This window comes from Bos grunniens, chromosome X, assembly GCF_055505025.1.
Source record: "Bos grunniens cultivar Pamir isolate PY7600 chromosome X, Bosgru_T2T1.0, whole genome shotgun sequence".
NCBI classification, from domain to species: Eukaryota; Metazoa; Chordata; class Mammalia; order Artiodactyla; family Bovidae; genus Bos; species Bos grunniens.
Window position 1 is genome coordinate 78644615 of NC_141194.1, and position 18937 is coordinate 78663551.

Genomic DNA, 18937 nt, shown 5'->3' on the forward strand with positions numbered 1-18937 from the left:
ATTTCTCCTGGCAATCTTGATTCCAGCTTGTTTTTCTTCCAGTCCAGCGTTTCTCGTGATGTACTCTGCATATAAGTTAAATAAGCAGGGTGACAATATACAGCCTTGAAGTACTCCTTTTCCTATTTGGAACCAGTCTGCTGTTCCATGTCCAGTTTTGACTGTTGCTTCCTGACCTGCTTCCAACAACACAAGAGAAGACTCTACATATGGACATCATCAGATCATCAACACCGAAATTAGATTGATTATATTCTTTGCAACCAAAGATGGAGAAGCTCTATATCATCAACAAAAACAAGACCAGGAGCTGACTATGGCTCAGATCATGAATTCCTTATTATCAAATTCAGGCTTAAATTGAAGAAAGTAGGGAAAACCACTAGACCATTCAGATATGACCTAAATCAAATCCCATATGATTATACAGTAGAAGTGAGAAATAGATTTAAGAGCCTAGATCTGATAGATAGAGTGCCTGGTGAACTATGGAATGAGGTTCATGACATTGCAAGGAGACAGGGATCAAGACCAACCCCATGGAAAAGAAATGTTAAAAAGCAAAATGGCTGTCTGGGGAGGCCTTGCAAATAGCTGTGAAAAGAAGAGAAGTGAAAAGCAAAGGAGAAAGGAAAGATATAAGCATTTTAATGCAGAGTTACAATGAATAGCAAGAAGAGATAAGAAAGCCTTCCTCAGCGATCAATGCAAAGAAATAGAGGAAAACAACAGAATGGGAAAGACTAGAGATCTCTTCAAGAAAATTAGAGATACCAAGGGGACATTTCATGCAAAGATGTGCTTGATAAAGGACAGAAATGGTATGGACCTAACAGAAGCAGAAGATATTAAGAAGAGGTGGCAAGAATACAGAGAAGAACTGTACAAAAAAGATTTTCATGACCCAGATAATCACAATGGTGTGGTCACTAACCTAGAGCCAGACATCCTGGAATGTGAAGTCAAGTGGGCCTTAGAAAGCATCACTATGAATAAAGCTAGTGGAAGTGATGGAATTCCAGTTGAGCTATTTCAAATCCTTAAAGATGATGCTGTGAAAGTGCTGCGCTCAATATGCCAGCAAATTTGGAAAACTCAGCAGTGGCCACAGGACTGAAAAAGTTCAGTTTCCATTCCAATACCAAAGAAAGGCAATGCCAAAGAATGCTCAAACTACCGCACAATTGCACTCATCTCACATGCTAGTAAAGTAATGCTCAAAGTTCTCCAAGCCAGGCTTCAGCAATACATGATCCGTGAACTTCCTGATGTTCATGCTGGTTTTAGAAAAGGCAGAGGAACCAGAGATCAAATTGCCAACATCCACTGGATCATGGAAAAAGCAAGAGAGTTCCAGAGAAACATCTATTTCTGTTTTATTGACTATGCCAAAGCCTTTGACTGTGTGGATCACAATAAACTGTGGAAAATTCTAAAAGAGATGGGAATACCAGACCACCTGACCTGCCTCTTGAGAAACCTGTATGCAGGTCAGGAAGAAGCAGCCTAGGGGGCCCGTTAAACTGCTCAATCTTGCCGGCCTGTGCACTTTTTTCCAGGTGATCCCCCACCCACTTCTTCAGTCTCAGGGCACCCCCAGAAGGAGGCAGCTATGGCCACTGGGTGACAGCAGCATTCTAATTGGCTGTGCAAGCCACCTGCTGTGCTGTCATGTCCAACCCCTACATAGCTGCACCAGCTCGGGCCACAGCCAGGGTGAGATGCTGCCAGAGTATGCCAGGAGCACCCTGGGACTCTGGATCTTCTTAGCTGTGAGGCCAAGTTTTCAGAGGATGGGGGCCCTGGGTCCTCCTCTCACAGTGGGGGCATCAGGGACCTTGTAGGCACCAGGTGGCACACCAAGCAAGGAGGTGGCTCTCTTCAGTGTGTAGGCAAAGAAAGGAAGGTGAGGCCCTGGAAGCGAGAGAGATGGTGGGGATCGGGCAAGAGGTCAGGCTGCTGGTGGAAGAAGACAGCACAGAGGAGGTGGAAGTGGTGGAAGATGTGGAGCAGGAGCAGTTATCCTTGCAGGAGCCAGAGGAGAAGCTGGAGGAGCAGAGCCAGGAATGTGCAAGGCCAGGAGCCCCGAGTGATCTACCGGCCCATGCTGGAGAGGCTGGAGTGACTGGTGGCCCTTTAGACAGTGAGTTTAGGTCTGGGAATGTGAAAGACCACAGGGCCTACGTTTGTATCAGGTGGAACAACCGTCGGAGGAGGAAGGGTCACTTGGATCAGAGATGCGCCATCTTCCAGGGCTTCACAGGCTTCTGGGCCCAAGCCCTATCCTGATTTCTATTCCTCAGAGTCAGCTGCTCAGGAGGAGGAGAAGGACCAGGAATAGAGGTGGGGACAATGGCACAGGCAAGGTGAGGGGCGGCCGAGGGAACTGGGTGCTGGTGGTGTGGAGGTCCAAAGGTACAGCAGGACCAGAATTCGAACATGGCCAAAACACCTGTAGGTGTCTGAGCCATGACTTTGGGTGACTCCTTTTGTCTTGCATCTGAAGAGGAGCAGTACCCAGGGGTGGGGATTCTATGTCAGAAGTGACCAGAAACATTAGGCCAGAGTAGCATTCCCAGAGAGTTATTATTGTATTTGTGGATAATCCTGGGAAGTAACAGAGACAGTGCGAGTCCCACAGCCCATCCCAGTCAGTCAGAGCCCCTGTTGTTGTTCCCACTAGTGCAGTGCAGAAGCAGGAGGTTTTCCACACCAAGGTGGAGAAGGAAGTGGCTGCTGTCCGGTATGTTGTGAGTGCCAGACGACTCCAGACACATCCTTGTGAAGACAAGGAGCATTTCAGAGACCCAGGGCTTTCTTGTTAAACACACACACACACAGAAAGACACACACACATACTCATACACAACACACTTGTCCACAGACAAGGTGTGCCAAAGGGACTGCAGTTCCTGACATTTTTAAGCAGTGACATGCCACCATTCAGCACACACCATCCAGTCAGAAATAAGAAGTGGTCAGAAACAGATCCTCCCTTGGCAAATGCAGACAAATTCAGACACCAAAGACTGGTCAGTGATTCTCTGTGGCACCCCTGTCCAAAATAGGAACGAGAAAAGGATGGCCAGTGACATCTCCGGACAGTGGTTCCACACATCTACAATTACATCAAGAGACATAAACAAGCTCACAGTTGCTGCTCTGTTGACCTGTTTTTTACTACAGGCCTTTTTCCATGACTGATCTCCTTAACTGGAAAGATCACACCCCCTCATACTCTGAAAAGCCCCAAGTAGTGATTGGTCTCTTAGAATCCATCTTTCAGACCCACTGCCCCACCTGGGGAGACTGCCTGCAGTGTCTCCTCACCCTATTCAATATAGAGGAATGCCGATGAGTCATGACAAAGGCTAGAAAATGGGTCCAGGCCAATGCCCCAGGGGCCCAATAAGATGTGGAGAACTGGGCTTGGGAGAACTTCCCAGAGGAAGAGCCTCTCTGGTATCCCAATACTGAGGGGGGAAGAAACCAGTTAGAGAGATAGCCACAGGCCCTCTCTCCTACAGGGGGTAAAAGACGGGGCTAAGAAGCCTGGTAACATGGCTAAGACCACTGAGGTGCTACATGAACCAGATGAAAGCCTGGACGATTTCTGAAAAAGCCGTGTGAGGCCTTCTGGGTTTTCACCCCTTTTGATCTTGAAACCACTGAAAATCAATGGATGATAAATTCAGCCTTTGAGGGATAGGCCCAATCAGACATCTGAAAAAAAAAAAAAAATTACAGAAATTAGAAGTTTTGCAGGTAAAAATGCCACAGACCTGCTTTGCCAACAAAGTCTTTGTCAATCACAACTAAACAGCAAAAAGTGGATGAAGCAAAATGTCACATTCTTGGCAGCTGTTCTGCCACAGTGTGCACCCCCAGTGGGACCACACCGTAAGGCAAGGGGCCCAGATCTGAAAAGGAAAATTCCCCTTAGCCACAATCAATGTGCCTATTGCAAGCAAAAGGGACACTGGAAAAATGAGTGCCCCAGTCGCCCAGAGAAGTAAACCAAAGCAGCAGGCCCACCGATCCGGTATTAACTCAAGCCACACGGCACTAATCTGATCGGGCTAACTCAAGCAGAATCCCAACTAGAGGAAACTGAACTCTCTCCAACTGGGTCCCCGAGAGACCATGGTCAGAATTCAAGTAGGGGCTATCCAAGGGACTTTATGGTGGACACTGGCACTGAGCATTCCCAGGTCACCCAGGAGATAGTCCCCTTATCAGGAAAAGAAACTACCATCATTGGGGGCACAGGAGCCCAGACCCACACACATCCAGACCTGCAGGCCCTTTTGCAGTCCTTGACAATGCTGACGGGGGGCCATGAGGTAGAGCACGAATTCCTTCACTTGCCCAACTGCCCTATTCCCTTGATGCGAAGAGTCCTGGTTGCTAAGATGGGGGCCCAGATTTCCTTTTCTGCTGATGGGTAACCTCTCCTAAAGCTAGCAGGCCCACTCTCCTCCTTGATTATGACTCTTGCTGTAAGGTGAGAAGAAGAATGGGGCCTATATTCCTCCCTTCCAGGAGAAGGGACCATTCCTCCGGAATCAGAGACTGAGTACCCACCAGTTTTGGCCAAGGAAAATGCTCTGGGCCTGGCAAAACTCCTTACTCCCATCCTGATTGATCTGAAACCAGGAGCTCAGCCTGTAAAACTACAACAGTATCCGATTCCCCGGTAGGCCCGGCTGGGAATCCACGCTCATTTAGATAGACTACTCCAACACGGACTTCTGATGAAATGTCAGTCACCTGGAAACCCCACTACTACCCGTGAAGAAGCCAGGGACACATGACTACCATCCGGTTTAGGACTTAAGAGCTATAAATGAGGCAACAATTACTCTGCACCCGGCAGTGCCTAAACCGTACACCCTACTAGGACTGATCCCTTCCACAGCTGAATGACTTACTTGCTCGCACTTGAAAGATGCCTTCTTCTGCCTCCAGCTTGCACCTGTCAGCCAACCACTATTTGCCCCTGAATGGGAAAACCCACACATGGGAAACAAGGAACAGCTCTCTTGGACGAGGCCTCCTCAGGGTTTCAAGAACTCCCCTACTCTCTTCAGCGGAGCTTTGGCCACTGACTTTGTGCAATTTCCTGGACGAGAGTTAGACTGTGTCTGGTGAAGTAGGTCATTGAGCACAACACAGGCTCGATGCCTAGAAGGAGCAAAGGCCCTCATCTCCTTGTTAATGGAAGCTGGGTACTGGGTATCAAAGAAAAATGCACAAATCTGTAAAAGACAAATCAAATATCTAGGTTTTAATATCATCTCGGGCCAGCAAATGCTAGGAACTGAAAGGAAACAAGCAGTTTGCACCAACCCTCCCCCTACCACTCACCAGAAGGTCCACGAGCTCCTGGGAGCAGCAGGATTCTGCAGGATATGGATCCCTGGATTTTCAGACCTGGCCAGAACCCTAGATGAGGCCCTGAAAGAAGAAAAGGCTCCCCTTGAATGGAGCCAAGAAGTGGCATTTCAAACAATTAAGGCCAAAGTCTCCAATGCCTCAGCCCTAGAGCTTCCCAATATCAACAGGGCGTTCAATCTCTGTGGTCATGAAATGTACAAAATGGCCTTCGGAGTCTTGACCCAAAAATTCAGGCCTTGCCAAAGGCCAGTGGCCACTTGTCTAAACAGATGGCCACCCTACCTCCAAGCAATAGCAGCCACTACCATGCTAGTGAGCGAGGCTGTCAAATTAATGTTGGGGCAAAACCTAAATGTTAAGATCATACACTCAGTTGTAACCCTGATGGATAGCACAGGCCACCACTGGCTCACACATGCATGGATGACTGAGTATCAAGGGTTACTATGTAAACATCCATGGGGAAACCTGAAAGTTGTATGAACTCTAAAACCAGGTATCTTCCTACCAAAAGAAGCAGGGCCCTTGGAACATGATTGCTTGGAATTATTAGACGAAGTGTTTTCTAATAGACAAGACCTGACTGACAAGCCACCCCACAACCCAGACCTGGTCCTATATACAGATGGTAGCAGTTACATGGAAAACAGAAAGAAGATGGTTGGGTATGCTGTAGTGTCTCACTCTGAAGTGGAGGAAGGAGAGGCACTTCCTCAAGGATGGTCAGCGCAGAGAGTGGAGTTATGGGCATTAATCAGGGCCCGGGAACTCAGCTGAGAGCAGCGAGTCAATACCTATACAGACTTGCGGTATGCTTTCACTACTCTACATGTCCACGGAGCCTTATACAAGGAAAGAGGACTCCTTACAGCAGGAGGGAAAGGGATCAAAACCCAAGTCAAAATATTGAAACTTCTGGAAGTAGTATGGGAACCAAAGGAAGTGTCAGTTGTCCACTGCAAAGGCCACCAGAAGGGAAGTGACCCAGTGGCCGAAGGGAACTGTCACATTGATGCAGCCACCAAGGAGGCTGCCCGCGGCAGCCGCCAAATTCAAAGTCCTGCTAGCCCTGGAGATACCAGCTGCCCCCAGGTACTTTCCTGAGGAGGAAAAATGGATAAAAATGGAAGGGGGAACCAAGGCAAAGATGGGATGGTGGCTCACACAAGACTGCAAGTCCATGTTCTGGCACATCTTGCCTACAAGCTGGTGTACCAGCAACATGAACTGACCCATATGGGTAAGACTGCCTTAGAGAGTTTGCTAGACCCATACTATCTTGTTGCTCACCTCCCTGCACTCTGTTCTTCTCTCAGTGATGTGTAAACTGTTTACAAAATAAAGCTCGCCAGGGCCCTAGTAGATCGGCAGGGACACAACATTGTGGACTATCCCCCTTTGAGGATACGGAAGCAGGTTTCACTGAAATCACTCCAAATCAAGAATTTAGATATCTTGTAGTTTTTATCTGCATCTTTTCAGGCTGGGTGGAAGCCTTTCCTATCCGAACTGAAAAAGCAAGACAAGTAACCAAGGCAGTCCTGAAAGACATTGTCCTCAGATATGGAATGCCTCTGTCCATAGCGTCAGACAAGGGACCAGCATTTGTAGCCAACGCAGAACAACAGGTGTCAAAGACTTTGAAAACCCAGTGGAAATTGCATAATGCCTACCATCCCCAGAGTTCAGGGAAAGTGGAACACGTGAATTGAACCCTCAAACAAACTCTAGCAAAACTATGCCAGGAGACCAGCTTATCTTGGGTAGGTATGTTGCCTGCAGCCCTCTTAAAAGTGAGGAGTTTGCCCCAGGCAGGGATAGGGTTTTCACCATTTGAAATCCTGTATGGACGACCACCCCCACTAGTCAACTTAAGGGGAGACACCAGAGAACTAGGGAACTTGAACTTATATAAGCAGCTACAAGGGTTAGGACACACCATCTCTCAAGTACATACATGGATAATTGATAGAATACTCGTTTCCTTAGGCATAACAGTACATCCTCACCAACCAGGGGACTGAGTATGGGTAAAGGATTGCAAAAAAGAGCCTTTAAAACACATGTGGAAAGGGCCATATTCTTTAACCTTAACTACCCACACTGATCTCAAGGTGGAAGGAATAGACGCTTGGTTCCATTACTCCAGAGTCAAACCTGCAAGTCTGACTGATAGCCAAGAGAAGTGGGAAACGACCCTTAGTCTGGAGGAATCCCTGTGCCTGACCTTGCAGAGAAGGAAACAACCATCCCCAAAGCCCCACTCTGGCCACACTGGAAGCTGGTCAATAAAAGCACGGCTGAAGCTTGAGGAACCAATAGGACTGACAAAAGGCAGATGTATTGGTTATTAATTGGTCTGGGACTCCCCCTATTCATCTTATTTGGAATAGGGCTTTACTCTTTCCCCCAGAGTGGACTTGTATCCAAAAACTCTCTCTCTCTGCTTTGTCTAATTCTTCATAGTTCTTGTTTTTTGGAGTTTCCTCATATTGTGATCAACTTAATTATGAAAACAGCGTATTTTTGCCTTTTAAGTTGTAAAATCCCCTCCTCATCTGAGAGCCAGGATGATTGTTCTGAATGTATGGAGTCTTTCTACATTGAGGGTACATGGGCCCTGGAAGTGTACTGGATTGGATGCCTCTCTGCTATTCCAATGGAATCTAACAATTAGCAGGTGGGCAGGGTGTCCTATTCAGAGTTGTGCCCTGTCCAAGGAAACAGTAGGCAAAGAATGCCTAAGCTGAGAAGGGTTAAATTATACCTGGGTCAGAGAAACAAAATGCAGAAGAGCCCTGGTCTATAATGATCCCTATAAGAAATTTCCATGGTGTCCAGGGGCCCCAACCTGGTATTGGGCTCCCCAAAAAGGAGGGAATGGAAATCACACTTGCATTCCCTTGAATTCCACTTCTGGGATTCTAGAGCAAAACTGTACAGGAAATCAACCTGATACTAATCCCTTTCTTGCAATCCCAGGCATTAGCCCACATTGGAAGCATCTTTACTGCACAAACCCAGACTTATGGCAATCCTGAGAGGAACTTTTTGGAATTGTGGAAGAAGGGCCAACTCAGAGCTCCCATGCATATATGGAAGAAACTGCACCATAGGAATAATTCAGTCAGGTTTCTTCCTCTTACCCACACCAGGGGATATGCTAGTGTTCCCAATTTGTGATAACCTGAGACACAGAGAAAAATGATTCCTTGAGCTAGGAGGAAAACAAAACTAGGGCGAAGATGGGAGTTGGGGATACAGGACCCCCATTTACATGCTCAATCGAATAATCCAACTGCAGGCATTACTTGAGATTATAACTAATGAAATCGCAACTGCATTGGAACTGTCATTACAGCAACAATCCCAGATGAGGACTGCCATCTATCAATATCGAACACTGGAGGAAGGAGGAGCATATGGGAAATTCAACCAAACTGACTGTTGTATCCAAATAGATGACAATGGAAAATTTGTGACAGACATAGCTAAAAATATCGAGAAGATTGTCCATGTTCTGGTTCAGACAATGTTTCTGGTTAAGACAATGATTGGGATTGTCGTAGTCATACTCACTGATGTCTGCTTATTCCCTGGTTCATACCCGTCCTAATCAAAATCATAACAACGTTCATTCATAGGAACAGTTGTCAAATGGAGAACAGCCACCTAGCTGTTGCTTTTAAAGGATTACCAGCCAGTTCTGGATGATGATGTTCTCTGACAGCTGCAGATGCACCATAAACATCAAGAGGGGGGAATGAGATAGAAACCAGACCAAAGCCCCCAATTAAAGTAGCAACCTTTTGCTTTCCCTTCCTTTATCTTGTGTTAACATCTGCTGCTCATCAATCACTGCTTATGCATCTGATCTCTTGCTTGCTGGTTACCTCCTCTCCTTGGGAACTAGGGCTACCTGGGGAAAGGAGGGATCTGAGCTGTTCGAGCAGGAAATTTATGGTGCATAAAAGATACTTAGAACAAAGGCAGGGCACTCAGTCTTTGGAGGCAACTCCACTGAGCCCACACTGGTGCTGAATAAACCCAGCTGTTCTGCATCTTTGAGTGCCGCTTGTCTCTTTCTGATGCCACAGAGTCTATAACAACACTATGATGACAATCAGCTGACTCATGGCCTACTTTCCCATGGCCTTTCTTTATTTCAAACAGTCCTCAGAAACTTGCCTTGTCTGTGCTTTTGCATTCTATCTGCCTTTTCTTTTTTTTGAGAGACTCTTGTATGGCAGGAGGAATTACTATAAACTGGGCCATCTTTAGTGGTAGGAAGTCATTTAGCACAATTGGTACAGTTGGAAAAGTGAGAGGAAAGTCCTAATACAAAAATGTAACTTCCAAGTTAGTGCTATCTTCTGGTTGTATGAGTAGAGAAGTAGTCAACGAGAAAGAAAATGAAATCCCAGATACGTGGTTATCTTGTTATGATCTCCAAATTGAAATATGCTTAAGAGAATAGTCTATATATAGGTGAATCCCGACTCCAGCTCTATTAAGTATTCACACTGTTTGAACAGTGTGAGCGAGCAAGTCTCCTTTAAGCCCTTCAGTTTGGACTGGATTGCATTCCTTTTTATTTTACTTTTTTTTCAGATATGTACTTTGCAAGTAGGAATGGTGGTCTCTTGGGGTTCTCAGGAAACCAGAGGACTGCTGATAAGAGTGGTGACCATAGACTACAAATTCTGCCATGGAGAAGGTAACAATAACACACCTGGAAAACTCTCTGAGGGAAAAGCCCATGTGATTTCAATGGTTTGGGAGGGCTTGTGATCCTCTAGGCTTCCCCATGGCTACTACAGCCTAGTGTCACAGCCTAGTGTCTTGGTTAGGGGAGATTTAGGGAGGCATGGTTGCCATGACATCACGACTCTGTGACATTACTAAAGCTATAGGCAGAATACCTTGGTCACTTCCCTTTGCCTCTAACAGATGAAAGGAGAGGCCTGTATCTATTTTATGAGGTGGGGCTGTCTTCATGATAGGCTTATTTTCTTCTACCACTTACTGTAAATGATGCTCATTCTAGTAGTTCCTAGGCCAACTTTACCCATGAAATAGGAACAAGCTCTAGCCCAGTTGAATCTCTAAAGAAATGGTGAAAACTCTAAGGGAGTGTTAAGTATCTGTGAGGATCATCAGTTTATGTGTTAGAGATTCCATTACTAGTTTCCTTTCCATGAGACCCTAGGTAAGAAAAGGAGGCCTCATTTGAAACTGAAAGCCTCTTTTCAAGAGGAAATGTGTGTATTGGTTTTCTAGGGTTGCCAGAACAATGAAAAACATACCAGGTAGCTTTAAAAATGTTTTCTCAAGCTTCTGAGGATCAAACCAGAAATCAAAGGGTCAGGAGATTTGTTCTGTTCTGGACTGTGTCAGTCCAGAATTTTCTGGCTTTGTCTTCACACAGTAATGTCTCTGTGTTTTCTGTGACTGATCTCCTTTTCTTATAAAGAATCAGTTGTATTAACCCAAGTACCTATTCAGAGGCCCTATTTCCAAATAGGGTCAGAAGAAAAGACAATCTACTCACATTTTGACTAAATATAATGTACAGAGAGTTATGTCTTCAGCATAAAATTTTGAGAGGATACAATTTATTCATGATATTCATTTTCTCTTCTCAACTTGCTACTGCTAAATATTCATCTGTATCCCAAAGCTTACCCCACTAAGCAGCTTGCCTAAACCCAGAAAGCAGCTGCTTAAGAAAAAATGGGTTGTTTAGGAATAATACAGATGAAAACAAAATTCAAAGTTTCTTACCAATCCAGAAATCCTCTCCATAAAGACAGAATGTATGGGAAACATTTCTTTTATTGAATAAGTATTAAACCATAATGTGATGGCCATGATAAGGAAACTACTAAAAGACTGCAAAGAGAATAGAGGTATTATAAATATGTTTCCTAGCAAACTGTCAATTACGCTTTGACTGTTTGGGTCGCAACAAACTGTTACAAATTCTTAAAGATATGGAAATACCAGACGACATTACCTGCCTCCTGAGACATCTGTATTCAGGTTAAGAAGCAACAGTTAGAATCAAACATGGAACAACGGACTGGTTCAAATTGGGAAAGCAGTACGTCAAGCCTGAATATTGTCATCTTGCTTATTTAACTTACACGCAGATTTCTGCTAAGTTACTTCAGTTGTGTCCGACTCTGTGTGACCCCAGAGACGGCAGCCCACCAGGCTTCCCCGTCCCTGGGATTCTCCAGGCAAGAACACTGGAGTGGGTTGCCATTTCCTTCTCCAATGCTTGAAAGTGAAAAATGAAAGTGAAGTCGCTCAGTCGTTCCCAACTCTTAGCGACCACATGGACTGCAGCCTACCAGGCTCCTCTGTCCATGGAGTTTCCAGGCAAGAGTACTGGAGTGGGGTGCCATTGCCTTCTCCGTACATGCAGATTACATCATGGGAAATGCAGGACTGGATGACACACAAGCTGGAATCAAGACTGCAAGGAGAAATATCAATAACCTCAGATATGCAGATGACAACAACCTAATGGCAGAAAGTGAAGAGGGACTAAACAGCCTCTGGTTTAAAGTGAAAGATGAGACTGAAAAAAGCTGACCTAAAACTTAACATTCAAAGAACTAAGATCACAGCATTCGGTTCCATCACTTCCTGGAAATAGATGTGGATACAAAGGAAACAGTAACAGATTGTACAGACTGTGTTTTCTTGGGCTCCAAAATCACTGCAGAAGGTGACTGCAGCCATGAAATGAAAAGTTTTGCTGTTTTGAAGAAATCCTATGGCACATCTAAACAGCATATTAAAAAGAAGACCCATTATTTACTGACAAATTTCCATACAGTCAAAACTACGGGTTTTGCAGTAGTCATGTATGGATGTGAGAGTTGGACCATAAGGAATGCTGAGTGCCAAAGAATTAATGCTTTTGGGCTGTGGTGTTACAGAAGACTCTTGAGAGTCTTTTGGACAGCAAGGTGATAAAACTAATCATTTTAAAGGAAAACATTTCTGAAAGTCATTGGGAGAACCGATGCTGAGGCTGAAGTTCCAATACTTTTGCCACCTGATGCAAAGAACTGACTGATTATAAATGACACTCATGGTGGGAAAGATCGAAGGCAGGAGAAGAAAGGGATGATAGAGGATGAGATGGTTGAATGGCATCACTGACTCGGTGGAAATGAATTTGAGCAAGCTCCAGGAGATGAAGAATTACAGGGAAGCCTGGCATGCTGCAGTCCATGGGGTTGCAAAGATTCGGAAATGACAAGGTGACTGAAATGATCCTAGCAAGCATTGTTTATTACAAAATTTTCAAAATATGAAGCCGTCCTCAAAAAGACCTGATTAAAACACTCATCACAGTTATTTTGCCCTAAATTTACATAGTAATTGGGGTAACCATCAGTGTTTTCTAATTTGTTTCTAGAGAGAAGGATAAACTTCACATAATTTTATGACTGAATGTGGCTGTGGAAAGAGGCATACGCTAAGATGGTCTGTTACCCTCCACAGAATTGAGAGATAAGATGTTACTATTAACAATTGAGAAATAAGATGCTACTATGAACAAATACCCATGTACTCATGGGCAAACCACTTCAGTATTCTTCCCCAAGAACCCTATGAACAGCATGAAAAGGCAAAAAGCTAGGACACTGAAAGATGAACTCCCCAGGTCGATAAGTGCCCAAAATACTACTGGAGATATCAGCAGAGAAATAACTCCAGAAAGAATGAAGACATGAAGCCAAAGCAAAAACAACACCCTGTTGTGGATTTGACTGGTGATGGAAGTAAGGTCCAATGCTGTAAAGAGCAATATTGCATAGCAATCTGGAATGTTAGGTCCATTAATCAAGGCAAATTGGAAGTGGTCAAACCGAAAAGTGGCAAGATGAACATCAATATTTTAGGAATCAGTGAATTAAAATGGACTGGAATGTGTGAATTTAACTCAGATGACCATGATAGCTACTACTGTGGGCAAGAATCCCTTAGAGGAAATGGAGTAGCCATCATAGTCAAGAAAAGAGTCCAAAATACAGTACTTGGGAGCAATCTCAAAAATTTCAGAAGGATCTCTGTTCATTTTCAAGGCAAACCATTCAATATCACAGTAATCCAAGTCTAGTAATGCTGACCAGTAATGCTGAAGAAGCTAAAGTTGAACGGTTCTATGAAGACCTACAAGACCTTTTAGAACTAATGCCCCCCAAAAGACGCCCTTTTCATTATAGGGGCCTGGAATGCAAAAGTAGGAAGTCAAGAAACACCTGGAGTAACAGGCAAATTTGGCCTTGGAGTACAGAATGAAGCAGGGCAAAGGCTAATGGGGTTTTGCCAAGATAATGCACTGGCCATAGCAAACACCCTCTTCCAACAAAACAAGAGAAGACTTTACACATGGACATCACCAGATCATCAACACCAATATCAGGTTGGTTATATTCCTTGCAGCCAAAGATGGAGAAGCTCTATAGAGCAGCCAAAACAAGACCAGGAGTTGACTGTGGCTCAGATCATGAGCTCCTTATTGCCAAATTGAGACCTAAATTGAAGAAAGTAGGGAAAACCACTAGACCATATGGGCATGACTTAAATAAGATCCCTTATGATTAAACAGTGAAAGTGACAAACATATTCAAAGGTTAGATCTGATAGATGGAGTGTCTGAAGAACTATAGATGGGGGTTCGTGACATTTTCGAAGAGACAGGGATCAAGACCATCGCTAAGAAAAAGAAATGCAAAAAAGCAAAATGGCTGTCTGAGGAGGCCTTACAAATAGCTGTGAAAAGAAGAGAAGCAAAAAGCAAAGGACAAAAGGAAAGATATCCCCATTTAAATGCAGAATTGCAAAGAAAAGCAAGGAGAGATAAGAAAGCATTCCTCAGAGATCAGTGCAAATAAATAGAGGAAAACAATAGAGTTGGAAAGACTAGAGATCTCTTCAAGAAAATTAGAGATACCAAGGGAAGATTTCCTGCAAAGATGAGCTCAATAAAGCACAAAAATGGTATGGATCTAACAGAAGCAGAAGATATTAAGAAGGGGTGGCAAGAATACACAGAAGAACTGTACAAAAACCATCTTCACAACCCAAATAACCACGATGATGTGGTCAGTCACCTACAGCCAGACATCCTGGAATGTGAAGTCAAGTGGGCCTTCGGAAGCAGTGCAATGAATAAAGCTAGTAGAGGTGATAGAATTCCAGTTGAGCTATTTCAAATCCTGAAAGATGATGCTGTGAAAGCAGTGCACTCAATATGCCAGCAAATTTGGAGAACTCAGCAGTGGCCACAGGACTGGAAAAGGTCAGTTTTCCTTCCAATCCCAAAGAAAGGCAATACCAAAGAATGCTCAAACTACCATACAATTGCACTCAACTCACACGCTAGTAAAGTAATGCTCAAAATTCTCCAAGTCAGACTTCAACAATCCGTAAACTGTGAAATTCCAGATGTTCAAGCTGGTTTTAGAAAAGGCAGAGGAACCAGAGATCAAATTGCCAACATCCACTGGATCATGGAAAAAGCAAGAGAGTTCCAGAAAAAGATCTATTTCTGCTTTATTGACTATGCCAAAGCCTTTGACTGTGTGGAACACAATAAACTGTGGAAAATTCTGAAAGAGATGGGAATACCAAACCACCTGACATGCCTCCTGAGAAATCTGTATGCAAGTCAGGAAGCAACAATTAAAACTGGATGTGGAACAACAGACTGGTTCCAAATCGGAAAAGGAGTGCATCAAGGCTGTATATTGTCACCCTGCTTATTTAACTTATATGCAGAGTACATCATGAGAATTGCTGGGGTGGATGAAGCACAAGCTAGAATTAAGACTGCCGGGAGAAGTATCAATAACCTCAGATATGCAGATGACACCACGCTTATGGCAGAATGTGCAAAATAACTAAAGAGCCTCTTGATAAAAGTGAAAGAGGAGAGGAAAATGTTGGCTTAAAGCTCAACATTCAGAAAACTAAGATCATGGCATCTGGTCCCTTCACTTCATGGCAAATAGATGGGGAAACAGTGGAAACAGTGGCAGACTTTATTTTTTGGGCGGGTCTAAAATCACTCAGATGGTGACTTCAGCCAGGAAATTAAGACACTTACACCTTGGAAGGAAAGCTATGACCAACCTAGACAGCATATTAAAAATCAGAGACATTGCTTTGCCAACAAAGGTCTGTCTAATCAATGGTATGGTTTTTCCAGTAGTCATGTATGGATGTGAGTTGGACTATGAAAAAAGCTGAGCACTGAAGAATTGATGCTTTTGAACTGTGGTGTTAGAAAAGACTCTTGAGAGTCCCTTGGACTGCAAGGAGATCCAACCAGTCCATCCTAACGGAGATTAGTCCTGAGTGTTCATTGGAAGGACTGATGTTGAAGCTGAAACGCCAGTACTTTTGCCACCTGATGAGAAGAGCTGGCTCACCGGAAAAGACCTTGGAGGAGAAGGGGATGACAGAGGATGAGATGGTTGGATGGCATCACCAAGTCAATGGACATGATTTTGGATAAACTCCAGGAGTTGGTGATGGAAAGGGAAGCCTGGCTGGCTGCAGTCTGTGGGGTCGCAGAGAGTCAGACATGACTGAGCAACTGAACTGAACTGAACTGTTGTACCCATAGGTTAGACAAGCAATATCAGAACATTGGAGTTTAAAGAAGAGAGCATTTTCCTCCAGGGCCATGCAAGTAGATGGGTGGCTTATGCCTTAAAAAATCCTGAACTCCCCTCCCTGGGTTATCCCAGTGCACCAGCCCTAAGCAACCAGTATCATGCATCGAACTTGGACTGGCGACTCATTTCATATATGATATTATACATGTTTCAATGCCATTCTCCCAAATCATCCCACCCTCTCCCTCTCCCACAGAGTCCAAAAGACTGTTCTATACATCTGTATCTCTTTTGTTGTATGCAAAACCAATATTGCAAAGTAATTAACCTCCAATTAAAATAAATAAATTTATATTAAAAAAAAAATCCTGAACTTCCCAAAAGCTTTCAAGAATGTCCACTTAAAACTTGTGGGAGGGATGTGATTAGCTGTGACAAACTTCTTGCTGTCAGATATTTTATTCTTGAAGAAAAGTCACGGTGAGGTAACTGTTCCTGTAAACCTCTAGCAAAACAAATATCATTCTCTATGCTGAATGGTAAGATTCCAAGCTTGATTTTCACATTCCAAGGTCCTGGTTAGGAGGAGGAGATTCCTGGGCAAGCTGATTATCCTGTCTGAGGGCATTCATCCATTACCCTGTCTTGGTCCTCCCAACCGTGGTTAGTCACAGCTGAAGAGGCAGCTTTCAGTCTCTGGGCCCTTGACTTACCAAGGTCCCCACACCCTGCCCAGCCACCTTAAATGAGGGAGCCAGGTGCCCAGCCCACAGCTGCCCTCAGTCTTCTCAGTCTACCCTAATTGTGGGGGCGGGGGCTGGGTCCTGTAGACTCTGACCCAATCAGATTGCCACAAGCATTATGTCATGGAGGTGGGGATGGCAGGCAGATTGCCTATTGCTCTGAACCCTGGGCCAGGTCAGTGAGTGGCTCTAGAAATGTCTCTGTACCTCTGCAAGACTCGGCTTTTAGCCTGTCCCCAGGCTCCACGCGTTGTTACCCAGACCAAGGCCAGAGCACCTGCAGGGCCATGGAGGAAGGCTGAAATATATCTTTTACTACACTCTGCTGAGAGGCTATTGGTGGACCTGGTCTTCTAACTCCTATGGTCTTTAGCTGAGGACGGCAGCTCCATGCCCCTCTTGCCCCTATTACTGTATCTTCCTTGGTGAGATTATTCAACATTTGACAGAAAGTTGGTAACTTAGACCATCATGGTCTATTTCCATTAGCCCAAGATAATCACATTCTACTCTGTTTCTATAACTCAGGTAAATTAACTAACAATATCATGTGATGATACAGTTTTTATCTTCCTCTAACTGAAATATTATACTTAAAAAGCATAATGTCCCCTAGGACATATATATTGCAAATGGGGGAACCATTTATTCATTCACTGCTGGAGGTATAGTTGAATTGTAATATTTTAAAAACAATTTTTATTGGAATAGAGTTGCTTTACCATCTTATATTAGTTTCTGTTGTACATCAAAGTCAATCTATTATAGGCATACATAGATCCCTTCATTTTTGGATTGCCTTCCCATTTAGGTCACCACAGAGCACTGAGTAGAGTTCCTTCTACTTATTTATTTTTTTCATTTTTTTAATTCAAAGTAATTTATTTGTTTTAACTGGAGGATAATTACTGTACCATACTGTGATGGTTATTGCCATATGTCAACATTAGTGAGCCATAGGTATACAAGTGCTCACACATCTTTAAGCCACACTCACCTCCCTTCCCACCCTATTGCTATGGGTTGTTCCAGAGCACTGGTTTTGAATGCCCTGCTTTATGCATACATAAACCTGAATGATGATTTTCCTGCATGAAATGTGCAATTTTCTCTATATCACATGTGAGTTACGGGTGTAGAGTTTTCTACATTAAATTTGAAATCTGTATTTATGTTTGGAAATCTAGCTGTATATTTTTGGTCATGATAGATGAACTATTGTACGTTTCATATCTGGATATCCCTGCACACGTTTTCCTACATAAATATGGAATGCTGTATATTTCACATAGGAAAATTTGAGCATATATTTTCCTGAATAAAGTATGGAATATTTTTACATTTTTTAATGAAAATCTCAGTTAAGATTTTCAGACATGAAGTATATAATTCTCCATAGTTCAAATATGAAACACCGAGGCAAAGTTTCATTATTGAACTAGAAATTTTGTACATTTCATAAATGATCCTCTAGGTACAGATTTTCCTACATGAAAGTTGGTATATTTTATATTTCACATGAAGAAATACGGACACGGATTTCCTTGTTTTGCGATACTCTATATTTCACATATGAAAATATGGGTGCTGATTTTTTTACATTAAATATGTAACTTTCTATATTTCACATTTGAAAATCTAGATAAAGATTTTCCTGCATGAAACATGCAATATGCTATATGAAAATCTGGAAAAGTTTTTCCTGCTTAAATATTGAACGTTTTATTTTACACTTATTAAAATCTATGTGCACATTCTGCACATGATATATGGAATTCTCTGTGTTTACCTTTGGAAAATATTGACATTCTTTTCCTTACATTAAATATTAAATTCTCTATAGAGGTCATATTAAAATATTAGCATGGGTTTTGTGGGCCTAGATTTTCAACTGTGAAAATATGTAATTCTGTATGATTCACGTGTGGAAATCTCAGTGCAAATTTTCCTAATTGAAGTATGAAAACATGTATATCTTACAGATGATAAGTGCGGATTTTCGGATATATTGCTATATGGGATTCTGCATATTTCATATAAGAAAATCTTATGATTTTGGGGGCATAGAATATGTAATTCTGATTTCACATATAGATATTTGGGAACAGATTTTCCTACATGAAATATGAAATCTCTATATGTCACATATTG

General features: G+C 43.3%; 1 long non-coding RNA gene across 2 annotated transcripts in view; it reads right to left on the reverse strand.

Moving 5' to 3' along the window:
* Window positions 1-1351: 1351 nt before the first annotated feature.
* Window positions 1352-18937, reverse strand: part of LOC147340742 (uncharacterized) — a 28540-nt gene continuing 10954 nt past the window's right edge. The window contains exons 2-4 of one of the 2 annotated variants that reach the window (XR_015159065.1): window positions 5368-5457; window positions 4932-5258; window positions 1352-3723 (exon numbers count right to left, since the gene is read on the reverse strand). This is a non-coding gene — a long non-coding RNA (uncharacterized LOC147340742). Of the gene's footprint in view, window positions 3724-4931; window positions 5259-5367; window positions 5479-18937 lie in introns of both variants that reach the window. The other variant, XR_015159064.1, reaches the window with a different exon arrangement.